Genomic DNA, 15,428 nt, shown 5'->3' with positions numbered 1-15,428 from the left:
TATCCCTAAAATGACTGTTAGATTAGAGAGGAAATACAAACTAAAAATACAGAATATCTATAACAATAGTAAAACCAGTATATGTCAGAATTAGTGACATACTACTAAATCATTGTTTAGAGATAAATACATTTAATATTTATAGCCACTTAATATAAAAAATAAAATAATAAGTTATACATCCCAATAAAGAAGCTGGAATGTAGACAAAATAAGCAGAAATGAGGCATTGGTAGAATGAAAATGGAATTGAGTTGGCAAACATCTAAATTTTTTTCTTTTTATAAAACTAGTAAAAAAGATAGATAAAGAGCTAGCTCACTAAAGCAAGAGAAAAGTGACTGGAAGCCACATGCTGAAGCCAGCAAACCCTCGGTGAGACTGGGTGCATGAGTGACTTTATGGAAGCAAGCTGCTTCAACAACCCATTCTCCTGCCCAGAGCTCTTATTAAGGAAAAAGTACCCTTTTATTGTGTTTGGTTAGTCATAACTAGCAGTTATCCCATTTTCACTGTATTTGTTCTGAATCACTTTCCTAACAAATTACTCCAAAATGCAGGCACTTAAGACAACATAGAATTATCTGTTTCTGAGGACCCAGCATTCAAGAGAACTCAGTTGGGTAGTTCTGACTCAGGGTCTGGCTTGCGGTTATGATCACGATCTTGCAGAGGCTGCATCATCTGTAGCCATGACTTTACGGATGAAACCATTTCTAAAAAGGTTCAGTTACATGGTTATTGGCTAGTGTCTTATTTGCTGGAAACCTCATTTTTCACCATCTAGACCTCTCCACTGGGCTGCCCGAGTGTCCCAAGACATGGGAGGTTGCTTCTCTTGAAGTAAGTGGAAAGTAGGTAGGCAGATAGATAGATAGATAGATAGATAAATAGGTGCCATCGTGTCTTTTAATAATCTAATCATGAAAATGACTTAACGTCACTTCTGTGAAATTCTCATTGACTCAGATTATCCCTGGCACCAGGCAAAAAAGGGAAGGGCTTATTTCCTGGGCTTGTAATTTGTGTAGCTAAGGATGCCCAATGCTCAGAGGACATCACATTTGATTTACTCCATCTTGAAAATATTTATATTTGAATTTATGTTTTGTAGGTGAAATCTGATGGGACCATTTACAATCTGTTCAGACCTCAGACAGGAGAAATACGTGATTATTTGGTAACAAGGGTCTCCAACAGTGAACAGCTTTAGGAAGGATCTGACTTTCCTGGAAAAAAAAGTGCTTGCTCCCCCAAGGAATACCCCTCCGTTGTAAATTATTGTAACTTGGCCATCTCTTTCCAGCTACTTTTAAAATAAGTAAGCCCTTGAGTTTGTTTACTGTGGATATGATGACCAGGAAGGAGACCTGGATTTTGGACCACTTTTTTCCCTTGGATGGAAAGACTTGTTTTTTGACCTGCTTTCATCTGGAAAGCAAAATATCCGAGTCATAAAAGTTAAGACAGTCCCTTTAAGGTATACTAACTTTGTGTGGTTAATTTTCTACTTCCTTTAATTTATAACACTTACTGAAATCTCATGCAACATAACTTTTTATATTTTATTTTTGTGGTTACTTTAATGATTTATGTTTGTTTTTCATATTACTTATCTTGATTCCCCATCATTTTGAAAATGACAGTTTGTTCTTTTCCCATTTGGTTTATGATTTTAAATGCCTTAGTCAGCCTCACTGAGTTCAGCTGTGAATTTTAACCTTGACCTGCAGGAAATGTAACATTATTTTAAATCAACCTTGGAAAAAGTCATAGTACCCAAATATATATTAATTTGATGAATACCTACAAGTTGTTTTTCTTTTGTTTTTGCAGGAAGTATATAAATCACTCTCAGTCAATGGTTTTTGTAAATAAAATATCTACATTCATAATTTCTTATTCAAAATTAGTGTTATACAAGAGCATTTGCATTAAAGATAGTATACTCTGAGATAAAAATTTTGTACAATCCAGTATTTGTGAAGGAGGTAAATAGGTGGGTTTTGCAGAGACCTTTGTTTCATAGAGGGGGAAAATAAATCATTAAATATTAGTGGAAAATTGGGTTTCCCCTCTGGGAAATGCTCTCATGCCTGACATCCCTCTGAACAGCCAGTAAGTACCTCCTCTTGTCGGGCAGAGTGGCAGTGCATGAAGGAGCTAATGAATGCATAGCCAAATTAAATCTCTCTGCTTGGCAGATTTGCCTCCATTTCTATTAGCCATCGAGAGAAAAACACTTCTTTTGACCTTTTAAATAGCTAGACTTCAAAATAACATTAGCATTTGCATATTTTGCACAATTTTTTTTTCTGAACCCCAAGTACCTATACACAGATATAATCATAATCCGTACCCTGTTACTTCATTCTAAATAACAAAAATGGTGTCGTGAGCACCCTGAGACAGGGCACTCACCTTATTCACTTGGGTATGCTCACAATGATGATAAGGGCCAACACATAGAAAAAAGTTCAAAAATACTACTTGGATTATAAAATAAATGCATCACATGAAGAAGTAGAGAAAAATGAATCGACAAATAACAGCTGGGGATAGATGTGTTAAATATTACAAAGTATCTGGCTTTTGACAAATAAAAACTTAATTGGGTTTTTAAAATTCAACCATTCTTGTTAAAAATTTTATTTTAGTGTCTCCTGTTGAATACTAGCTGGAAGAGATAGCTGAGTGGTGAATTTTCAAAGTGAACATAGGAAGCTTTTAAATGACAGGACATAAAACAATAGGCCTTGTCTGATTCCTGCAAAGGAGAGATGCCATTATCAAAACATTTAAAATAGCTGTTCCTCATGATAACCATCAATGAGGACATTTCTGTAATGTTATTAAGCAAATAACTTGACAGAAAGAATATTGCACCATATTAAGACAAAACTCCCACTACACCTAATTGATAAATCGAATAGACTCAAATGTATATTGCATATACTGTAAGTAATATTTGAACAGAAATAGCTATAAAATGTAACATATATTTAGACGCTCCTGTTTCCCTTCACACTTTACCTGCAAATCCAGATTTGTATAAGCCCAGATTTGTGTTTAATAACATATCCTCAGACCTGCTGAAAGCAACATGTCCCTTTGGAGGGGAGAGGGCTACCATATGATGAGGTTCAAATCTAATAATCACAAAATCGCATCCTGTTTCAAATGCCTTAGCAAACAATAGATCCAAGTCCAGGCCATTGATATAGGAAATTTATTCCTGCTTTGAAATTTGGTGACAATAGAGAACTTTTCGTAGAATAACAGTTAATGCTAAAAATAAAATCTTCCAATTCAGGGAAGAAAAGAATCAGCATATGCTTCTGCTTATCTAAGCCTCCCTTCCTTCTGCAGTTCCCTTGTGCCTCAGACCTCTTAGATTTCAGGCATCAGGCTAGTCAACCTTTTTGGAAAAGTTAGAGCGACCCTCTGTCCAGGTATTTCTAAGACCATCCCTGAATATGCTTTATGGTCCCAGCATAACTCACTAATGAAGCCCACTTTCACTCCCCAAATTCTCTCGGTCTGGGCAATAAACGATATAGTTACCCCTATTTTTGGTTAAGGCAACAAATAGGAAATTTTATTAATGATATGGGTTTGTTTCCAATGAGATTGTAACTAAGAAAGTTTTAATAATACAGCAGTTTTCCATGAAGTAAGCTGAGTTTTAAAGGGGCAGAAAAATGCTTTATCAAAATAAAATTCCTTTTGATATTTTGCAGTTCCTTGCAGCAGCTGAAATTCTTTAAGTCAAATTTGTGGGGCAGGGGAGAGCAATTGAGAAAACTCCTCTAAGAAACTTTGTTTTTTTAAAAAATCAGGGTTTTTTTATTATTTATTTTTTTAAGCATCGAGCTCTGGTTGTTATTTTTTCCCACCTGGGAAGGAAGGAACAAGTGTTTGGCCATAATTCTGCTATAGACACTAGTGTATTATTTTGTTCATATGTGGTTGAGTATGCAGTGTGAGCGCTAGAATGAGAGTTTCCATCCTTCCGAGACAAAGTTTATTTCCCCTGTGTTAATGTCCATGACAGTGCCAAAGTAGCTGGGCAACAAAACCAATATACTTGAATGCTATCCCTAGAGTTGGCTTCAAGGCAAAATATGTTGAACCACATATAACCACAGTTATTTTCTCATTCAATGCCAGGCATTTCAACACAAAACTTTTATTTGATCCCAATAAGAACCTGTGAGGCATGTATTACTTTACAGATGAGAAAATAGAAAGTCAAAGAGATTAAGTGTATTAGCTGGTAATTGATAAAAGGTTGATTCAAATTACTCCCTCCCCTACCCTGCTTATGTCTCTACCTCCTCCAGTCTTTGACATCTGGCTGAGAAGAGAGTTTTCAGATGGTAGAAAACTATTTATTAATAAAAATCCCTCTATGGAGGTAAAATGGAATATTCCTATTTTACTTGAAAAAAAAAAAAATCTTCAGTGCTTGCCTGAGAAAAAAAGTGGGCTGACAGCATCATCCTTATCTTTTTTTTTTTCCCATCTGCCCTTACCAATTTTATGAAAGTTATTGTACATTTCAGACTCTCTTTTATTGTAGCCTCAAGACAGCCTTATCTTCTCCATTTTATTCACTTTTTTTTTTTTGAAGCTATAAACTGGAGTTCTTCAGTCTTTTTAACTTCAAAATGAAAAGTGGACTCCAAAAGTAAAAGTATCAGGAATCCAAAGAAGAGGGGGAAATTTTTCAGATTCTTTTCATTTTGTTTTTAAGAATCAATGAGTCATTTGGTTATAGAGCTATTTGAACTATAATTAACAGACATCAAAAAAGTCCTGGGCTTCTTGCAATCATGGCTGTGACAGATGTCAAAACTTCTTCACATGTGGGATGAAAGATTGCCCTTACTTTGTAAAAACAGAGTCCAGGGCCCGTTCAAGACTCTCTGAAAGCCTGCCATTTCAGAAAGCCTCTCACGCTGGTCAACAGGCTTGGGTTGTCCTTGGACCACATCCACTGATGTCCCTGCTGTGCTGCCTGATGACTAAAACTCAGGGACTCGGTTGCCTCTAGGGAGGTTTTTGGGAGCTTCAGTTCCCCCTAGCTCTTTGACCTACGGAGAAGCAGGTCATTCCCAACCAGCTCTGGGCAAACAAACACTGGATTAAACATTTTAACAAAATATATTCTCAGGGTTGATTACTGGAACTGACCTAGGAGGGAACATGAGTGGGGGAGGGGTGGTGTTGAGTGGGGATGGGAATGATTCATATGCATGTACACCCTTACATTGTAAAGAGCTGGTGACTATTGGTCAGAAAGAGATGAGGCAGATCTTCAGGCTTCCTGCACACATCCCTCATCATGGGCTTCGGAGTCCTGTGATGAGCACATAAAAAACAAGAGACCAGGGAGGAGTATCCTTTTTTAAGCAAGACTGCTCTGGGGACTGGGGTTGAAAATATATTGTGCTGTATTTCGACTGTGGTGGTAGACATAAGCCTATGCATTTGTCAAAATTCATAGAGTTCTACAGCACGAAGAATAAATTATATAGTATGTAAAAAGTGTCTTTTAAATCCACCAGGATGTGAACAAACTCCAAATGGAACAGAAACTGTAGCAAGTGAATGTCTAACTGTATTACAAATGGGTAAAATAACACTGAAGAAGATAAAAAAAAAAAAAAGAAAGAACTAACCTAACTTACTTTCCAGATGATAATTTTGAGTGAATGATGTAAACTTAAAGATAAAAAAAAAGAGCCAAACACTAATGTTCTTAGTAAATTTGTTTCTCACATGGGCATGGATTCATAATTCAGAAGCTATTTCTGTGTATACTGGAGTTAGACAAACAAAAACATATATTGTAGACAATGAGAACCAGTTTCCTCACTGTCAAATACTAGAAAGAAGTGAAATATAAGGATAGGAGAAGACTAGAATAAGTCTATATACAATGTATTGGAACTGTAGGCATCCGTATGACCATAGGGTGTTAATATCTATACAAGTATTAGATAGAGAAATAAATTTGGATCTGTGTATTCACATGGGTTAGTAGACATACATTTATTCTCAAGCTCTGTCAATGGAAAGGGACTAGGAGTGACACCCCAGGAACAATGGTGCACATGCTACCACATGGACCTGGGTCTTTAACACCATGACCTCATAAAAGGAAACAGGGCTTTCGTGGGGACTTGGTTGGTTGCAGGCCTGGCACAGAAAACGTGCCACGTGAGTCGCTCACCTCCTGCAGTGGCAGAATGAGAGGCAGTGCTCTAAAAGAGAGTGTGCGGCAGGTTGAAAGGCTACTGGAGCCAAACTGAAAAGATTCCCCATGGTCGAAGCCAGAACAATTTACAAAAGGAAAAAACAAAACAAAACAGAATTGGAGTATAACCCGTAAAATTCAATAAATATCCAAAGACAATATGATAGCGATAAGCATTTGAGTAAATATATAAATGAAGGAGAAGAGACAGCTCTTCCTGAGAGAAGGATCCCAGCTAATAGATAAAAAAAATAAAAAATAAAATAAAAAAAGTAGTGAAGGAAAGAGGAAATCACCATTAGAACACCACAGCAAATTACTGCAGGGAAGCTCCAGCGATGGGTCCTAAACGTCAAGGTGAAAGTTTGAGGAGAAGCACAGTATTTGCATTGGAAAGCACCTCTTCTGAAATATGTGCTAATTGTAAAGGAGAAAACTTTAATTCTAGAATGAAGAAACCTGGCAGACACCAGTTTCACAAGGTGATCAAGGTGAACGTAATCCACCACAGGCTGACATTGTGTGCTCCTTACTAAGATATACTGAGAGGAAACCATCACATCCATCCTGTTCTTGCCCAAAATACATAACCTCAATCTCGTCATGAGAAAGCATCACACAAAGCCAAACTAGTGACCATTCTGCAATGGAACTGACCAGTACTCTTCAGGAGTATCAATTTCATCACATATCACAGGTCAGAGCAGACCATAGAGACATGACAACTACATGCAAGATGAGATCCTGAAGAGAATCCTGGAACAGGAAAAGGACATGAAGAAATATAAATGAAGTCTGTGGTTTAGTGAATAGTCTTGGACTAAGGCTTATTTCTTTCTTTGAATAGTTGTACTATGGTTATGCAAGATATTATCCTTAAGGGGAGTGGCATGGAGGATATAAGTTTACCTTTTGTGCTGTTTTTGCAACTTTTCTACAAGTTTTTAAAACTGGAACAAAATGTGCCAGAATAATAAGAGTCAACATCTTTGAAAAATGAAAATATAGATGATTTTTGTTTCCTCTCTCATACTTTCTGTTTTCTAAAATCTCTATAATGAGCATGTGTATTTAGGACAAAATAGGCTATTCTGTTTACTTTGGGTCAGGAATTTTCTTATGTGTGGTTTTATGAAAAAAGAACAAATTGGTTTTTATTTAATAAGATAATGCAAAATTCTTCTGTCACATGCTAGAAAGAATCTGAAAGCTTTCACAGCAAAGAAAATTCAGCTTTTGATAGAAATATCAGCCCAGTTAATACTATTTTTGTATAGATACTTCAATTGCCATTGAGACATCCTTTATGATCTAATTATAAGCAGATAGCTACCATTTTTGAAGGCTGAAATGATCCCAGATATAATGAGCATATGTGGAAAATGCTGCTTTCTCTTGAATAGTTGAAGACTGTCATGATACTGTCTTTTAATATTATGCTCAACCATAACACCATGTATTGATTTTCCATTTTCAAAAGTAGTATGAGTCTACAAAATGTACTTGTAAAAGAAAAAACTTCCTTCTTTCTTAGAGTTTTGGAAGACACTGTAGGATGTCACAGTACCGCGGAGTCATTATTTTGACATGTTATTATATAATTCTGTGCCGGTGACAGATGGCACTGAGAAGAGCCTGTTTCCTGTTAGGCGTTTGGACAAATGCCAAGAAGAACCGAAATTAGCAGACCCAGACTTCCAGTGTTGTCATTACTTGGAACCTGAAGGATCCACTGTGGGGGGAAAACACACACACACACACACACACACACACAGACACCTACATCTAATTTCTAAGTAATTTGAAAATTTTGGTTAAAGATGAAATAAATATAATCTCAGGAGAGTTGCAGAAAAGCTGAGCAGGTAATCAGTGGACATAATGGAGGCTTATGTGACAGAAAACCCAAATTGTTTTTTTGTTTTGTTTTGTTTTTAGCCTTGTTCTTTCTTATCCCTCTTATTTCCAGAATGATTTATCACATTGTGAGGGAAAGATAAACTTGTACTTTTAAAAGTAGAGCAAAGATGACAAAGATTATTTTGAGAACTTACCTAAATAGGATATATGTGAATGTTCACTTATGGTAAGCATACATATATACATATACATATACATATACATATACATATACGTATATATAATATTCACATTAAGTGGTGTGATGGCAATTTAAATAATTTAAAATAAGAATGTGTTGGTGTTGTCAGCTTTATCTACTAGTCAAGCAGAATGCAGGCAGGAGGTTTGTTCAATGGTTTTCTGTGTTACTGTAAAAGGAAAAAAATTCAGTTTTATTGCAATTTTAAAAATTGAAATTAGCTTAGCTTTAAGTGCTTTTTTGTCTAACATTTTTTAGTTCATCTTGATCATTTGTGGTTAATAGATGAACACTTGGATACAGTCTGGTCTCCTGTAGATCATTTTTCTCCAAGGATGGGAACATGGAATACACATGTGTTCACTGTTCACAGAACTTTCCGCTCAACAGTGATAGAGCAATTCCCTTTTACAGTGATTGTAACATGTTACAAAATCTGCTATAACATGTAAAGAAGGATCAGACTGGGGGTATTTCCTATCTTTAATACAGGAATGTCTTCATAAGTCTGAATTTTATGGAAGTTGAATGAAGAGGCTGTTAAAGAACAACATTCATTAAGGAAATTTGAAGATTTAATTACCTTTTATTATGTAATTCGTGGATCAGGCAGCAAGCATCCCCTCTAGCACCCAGAAGGGCACTCCAAAGTAGACGGATTTTATAGGAAGAAGGGTGAGGCGAGAGAACTATTAACAAAAGAAAAGAAGGAATTATTTTTAGATCATGACAGCCTATTTGTAGGGGGAAGGGAATGGCAAGGGTTTTTATTGTGCACATGCCTCCTTGGTTTTGACCAGAAAATTCCAGATTGGCTGATTAAGATTATGTTTCTGAGAGAGGCTGAAACAGTAATTAGGTCAAGTATTACATCCAGGTCTAATATTCTGAGCTTCAGCCCACGCGGTGCCCTTTTGGGCCCAGGCTTTCCTCTTTAACAGGACGAGTGCCCGGTGCTTGACAGGAGTACTTGATCAAAGTACTCCCATGGAGCTTAGTGGTCCAGTTTAGTTGTTGCATCATTTAAAGACGATTTTATTTGGATGGTCTGTGGTCTCCTGTTTTTCCCAGAGCCATTTTTCAGTCAAGTTAACAAGACACATAAAATATACACACCCCTCCGGGGACATCAAGAGGAAAACTTTCATAAGGTTTTTGCTCAGCTCGGCCTGGATAATTTAGCAACTTTTGCCTCCACTCTGAGATCAAGGAACTGAACTTGGGTATTACTTTACTATGTTGTTAAATTACTTATTGTGGTGAAAAGTTAATATAGTGCAGACAGTTAACTATTAATTAAGTTGTAGGAAGGCAACCAGCAGGCTCATTTTTATTGGAGTGTTTTAGAATTGATGACCTATTCCAAGATTTCACATTCCTAGCTAATTGTATTCAACGTGGCTTTTTCCCCCTTCCTTTTTGAAACTGTCTCAGGCAATTAGGCTTAAATGATTACATTACCACTAATAATGAATTTCCCTGAATGCCTTTATTGGTTGCTATTTTACTCACTGGACTGTATGCCACAGAAACTCACCACAACTGTTGTCACATGTGCAGTGAAGGGTCTGCAAAGCAGGATGACCACCTAAGTGTGAGTAGGTGGGAGTGGGTAGAGTGGTGAGGGAGAAGCTAGATGTTCTGGAGGTGTGATTATTTTTTTTAATCCTCATCTGAGGTACATTTTATTGATTTTAGGGGGGGTAAGAAAAAAGAAACATCATATGAAAGAAAAATATCGATTGGTTGCCTCCCATAAGGCCCCCAACCAGGGTCTAGAAATAGAACTCACAACCTCGGTATGTGTCCTAACAGGGAATTGAACCTGCAACTTTTCAGTGTACAGGCCAATGCTCTAACCCAGCCACTCCAACAGGGCTGGAGTTTTTTTGTTTTTTGTTTTTTTGTTTTGTTTACGTGTCATCTCATTGAGTCAGCTTCTATACAATTGCACTTGGCTGTTTCTTCTGCCCAACTGACCTTTCCCCCCAAGCTCTTTGCTTGGCTGGCTCATCTCCATTCTCACAATCTCAGCTCCTCAGAGAGGTCTTTTCTGACCATTCTTCCCATGAACTCTTACTCTGATTATCCAACTTATTTACTTTTTAAAATCAAAATATGCTTCTTTTGTTTATCTATGAATTTGCTTCTCTATTGCCTGCTTTCTGTTTCATTGTATTCTGAATGCCTGAGTAAAGTGCATGGCATATGGAGCGGCTAATTAAATATTTTGTTTACTGAATGAATGAATGATCCCCTCACCAGCACTATCATATAAATAAAAGTACCCCCAGTTCAGAGAAAAGGAAGCAGGGCCAGAGAGATGACATGACTTGCCACACTGATAAAATGGAAAAGCTAAAATGTAAACCTGTGTGTTTCTGACTTTAAACTTTGCCTGCCCTACCAAAACTTCAGTTAGTTGGCTATTAAGACTTTTGGGTAAATTACATTCTTGAAATTGTCGTAATACCTTTAATCCTGTGCAGGTTATTGTTCTTAGGCAATTCAGTTTATATGATGATCTCTCAGTTGTGTATCATTTTTGAAGTGGTGGCTGGAATCACATTGCCCCTAATGTCTCATAACCTTTGACTTTAAAAAATATTTTTTTACTGTTTCTTGTGATAATAGAAGCAGATAAGTGTTTGAAATAATTTAAAATTAACTATTTTATTTCTTGTGGAATAGAAACCTATTGTGGCTTTAATTTTTCTTAATGATACATCTTTTCTGCAGTTTAGTGGGTTTAGACTTAAGAATTTTTAAATGTTGGTATAGTTAGTAAGTCTCTTTATTATATGAGTTAAGACTTTTATATCAATTTATCATATATTTATAGTTTTTAACTTTTTAAAAATATATATTTTATTGATTTTTTACAGAGAGGAAAGGAGAGAGATAGAGAGCTAGAAACGTCAATGAGAGAGAAACATCGACCAGCTGCCTCTTGCACACCCCCTACCTGGAATGTGCCCACAACCAATGTACATGCCCTTGACTGGAATCGAACCCGGGACCTTTCAGTCCGCAGACCGACGCTCTACCGCCAAACCGGTTTCGGCAGTTTTTAACTTTTAAGAAATACTTTTTCCAGATAATGAACTCTACTGGATACTATTGAACTTGAAAACATTTTTACCTAGCCATTTAAAACATTTTAATAAAAACTATATTTCCCCTCTTTCCTAAACAGATCTTTACTAGTTACTCTGGGTGCCAAGTATTATTTATTTAAATTGTGATTATAAAATAGCTACACCTACATAACATAAAATAGTTCCAAATAATTAGATGTGGATAGTTGCATGGAGAGGGATTGTGTACAAGTTCAGTAACTGCTGAATGGTGATTAGGGTTAAGTCACAGGAATAGAACCCATTTTTTCTTCAATTTGAGTACTGGAGCCAATGAACAATTCATCCTTCCTTAAAAAGAAAATAACATGTTTCCTTCTCTGTTAGTGCCCAGAATCATAAATTCACAAAGATGGACTGAGAATCCAATAAGAATTAAGCATTTTTTTCTTAAAAAACAAAAACAAAAAATCAACAGCATAAACACATAGCAGTAAAGTCATTGTTTTATAATATCCAGGCATGGAGCATCCTCTCTAATAAAAGAGAAACATGCAAATTGACCATATATTCCCTACATCCACAAGCCACACCCACCAGCCAGTCAGGGTGAATATGCAAATTAACCCAACCAAGATGGCAGTTAATTTGCATATCCAGGCCAGAGCAAAGACTGAAGAAGTCATAGAAAGAAGCCAAGCATTGCAGAAGGGGGCGAAGCTTCTGAGAAGCAAGCAAGCAGGGTGGGAGAGGAGGCAGGGAAACAGGCAGGGTGGGCAGAAGGGAGAGAACCTAGCAGGGCTGCAGAGAAGGAAGGGAAGCAGGCTGGGAGGGGGAGAAGGGAGAGAAGCCAGCAGGGTAGGGGGAGGCCACAGCAGGAAGCCCTATTGCAGGAATCTTCCTGCAAGGGGCATCTAGTGTTTTATAATATCCAAGCACCTTCCTGTGTCTCTTCCCTTCAAATAAAATAAACCATTGGACCTAATACTTTGTGGGATAAAAAGTCTTCTATGTGACAAAAATCCTATTGGTCAGTATGTTTACTAATACATTTGGGCCCTTTGGAAAACAAACATTTATTTTATTACATCTTCCTTTCATTTAAGATCGGGAATGTTTTTATTCTCTTTTCATTATTTAAAGTTTAAATTTCTATTGACATAAAGATGTCAACAGACTTAGTGAATGAAAGGAAATTTAAGCACAGCTATAGGTATAGGTTGAATCAGAGGATTCTATGTGATAGAATATATACATTATGTAATTCTTATTTCTTTTCCCCCCTCTCCTACAGCAACCAGAGATCATTGGGAATAGCATCCAATTTTTTTCTAGAACTATGATGATGTGATGAAGCCTTTTGGATTACAGTAGCATATACAAGTTAGTCTGTTTTATGTTTATGTATGACCCAGAGGATGTTCAAACGATGAATTAGCATTGGTATGTTCCTAACCAGCTAAGGAAAAGTAAAGTAACAACACTGTAGAGACTAAACACATCAACATCACACTCCCAAGAGTAAGTTACATAGTTAAATATGAAACAGCCTTTGTAATAAGGATATATTATCTAAAAGACAAAGTGGACAATTCAGCACCATCAGATGTTGATCTGGACAGACTGCTGCTGTTACTATCTTCATCGGTGGTGATGCAGCAACAAGACTGATTGGAAATACTTCTTAACAAATTGATTAATTCACCCCACAATTCAAGGAACTTTTTCTTCTCCAAGTTAAAGTGGAAAATATATAAGGTAAGACAGATGTGTCTATTTTGTGTAAATATATAAGGTAAGACAGATGTGTCTATTTTGTGTGTTTTCTCTTAGGAAAATTAAAATGAATATTTGAACTTGTATCACGAAAGTCAGATGGTAAGAACACAGTTTTGGATCACTTGAAGAGGAAATTAATCTGTTTGGGTGTTGTCAGCATAATCCTTCTGGAAGCTGGAGGGTCAGGAACAGAAAATGGATCTGAACAGGAGGCACAGCAGTTGTAACTCGTGAGCACTCTGCATTGGTTGCCAGTAGCACTGCTACGAGTGGACACCAAGGCTGCTGTTGTGTTGTCTTTGCCAGATGACTCAGCTCAGGATACTTAAGGCTGCTGCTGCTGGACTACACATCTATGTTTGTTGAACAATTGATGCTATGGCTCCTGCCACTGGTAGTTTTTGAGCTACCTGCATCATTGGAAGTCCTGGTTGGAAGTACCCAATTGGTTAAGCCTAGATTCTGAGCCTATAGCCAGGCTATCAGGAGGGTAGGAAGAGTGTGTCTCTAGCCCCTTTGGATTCTGGGGTAGGAAGCAACACTCACACTGTCAGAGTATGCCCCATACCAGGCCGAGTTGACCCCCTCCACCCTGCGCCCCTGGCCCAGGCTTCCATGTACTATTGTCTGTGTCCATGGGTTATGAATGTAAGTCCTCTGCTTTCATTCCTTCCTATCCGCCCAGGACCCAAGTCATCTTAGTGGCTGGTTGTGCATTTGGCAGTGAACCCTAGCGGTTTTCCTGTGATATGATTTAAATGTTTCTTTTTCTGTTCCCCCAAACACCAGTTTTCTTTCCTTACCAATTCTGCTATTTCCTCAGCTATAAAGGTGATGGCTAGAAAATTGGTAATGAGAAATGGAGGTAGCCAGGCCAGAAAGACAAATGTGTTTGACTTTGTTACTTCAACTATGTGTACCCTCTTGACTTAACAAATCCTCAGTTATCTCTCAGTTTTACCTGTGAGGGTATGCAGACCAGAACCTTGTATTTTAAAAACATGTTAGGATTAGATAGTGTCTCATTTCCAATTCAAAATTCTATAATCCTGTGAACAGACCAGAAATATTTGGCTCTGAAAACACCATGGTAGACATAAAGAGGTGAGTTTCTAAGTTGCTATTATTTATCAGGTGCCTTTCATGAATGAGAATGGAATGCCTGTTCTGACAGATACAAAATAAAACATCTATACTTATATAGTATCTACTAGAGGCCCAGGGCACAAAATTTGTGCATGGCAGGGTCCCTAGCGGCTAGCTGGCCACTGGCCTGGGCCTTCCTTCTTTCTGTGCCTCCCCCTGGTAGTCAATGCACATCATAGCAAGTGATCAAACTCCAGGTCAGTCAAACTCCTGTGGGGACACTTTGTATATTAGGGTTTTATATATATATAGATAACTATATGCCATCTATTTTACAATGACAATGGCAGCAAAATGTAGACAACCCAGGAGTGCTAGAATGATTAGATATGCCTAGGTAACTACACCAGTATTGTGATACCCCACCCTCTGACCCAAATAAGTCCTTAATCTGTGTCAGTAAAGCCCCCACTTACATTGCTAAGTGAGTTCCACATCTTGAATGAAATGCAGACTCCTTGGCTAAGGACAGGAGTCAAGTCTAATTACTTAGAAATACAAACAGAAACAAAATTCCTAAAAAGCAAAACTCTAGGTTTTCTGGAATGGAATTGCCCTACTTACCTGGTCAACTTAGGTCAGAGATGCTGATAAACCTGTTAGGTTTTGAAATTTGGTGATGGAAGAGGACTATTAAACAGCTTTACCCAAACTTTCTGCCACCTGAGTCTAAGTGGCATCCATTCTTGACCCTGTAGGCAGAGCATTCAATTTTTTTCTGATTTTATTTTAATTGTCTAAAGTTTTACATATGTCTTCCTTTTCTCCCAATTGACCCTCCTGCCCCCAGCCATTCCCATCCCAGGCAAGCCCCCCACTGCCCCAGTGTCTGTATCCATTGGTTATGCTAGTATGCATGCAAGTCCTTGGTTGCTCTATAACCCCAGAGCATTCCATTTTAACCCATTTTCCCTGAGCTTTATAAAAGAAAAAACCGTAAGAATTTTAAATTAGCAACAATTTTTGTCCCCTAACCTAGCAGATATATATTGTGCTTCTAATATTCAAAGAAGCTCAGCTAGCAACTGAACTTGGTATGCTATTAATCAAACCATACATTTTA

This window comes from Pipistrellus kuhlii, unplaced genomic scaffold, assembly GCF_014108245.1.
Source record: "Pipistrellus kuhlii isolate mPipKuh1 unplaced genomic scaffold, mPipKuh1.p scaffold_m20_p_10, whole genome shotgun sequence".
NCBI classification, from domain to species: Eukaryota; Metazoa; Chordata; class Mammalia; order Chiroptera; family Vespertilionidae; genus Pipistrellus; species Pipistrellus kuhlii.
The sequence above is the reverse complement of the archived record's forward strand: the minus strand, read 5'-3'. Positions refer to the sequence as shown.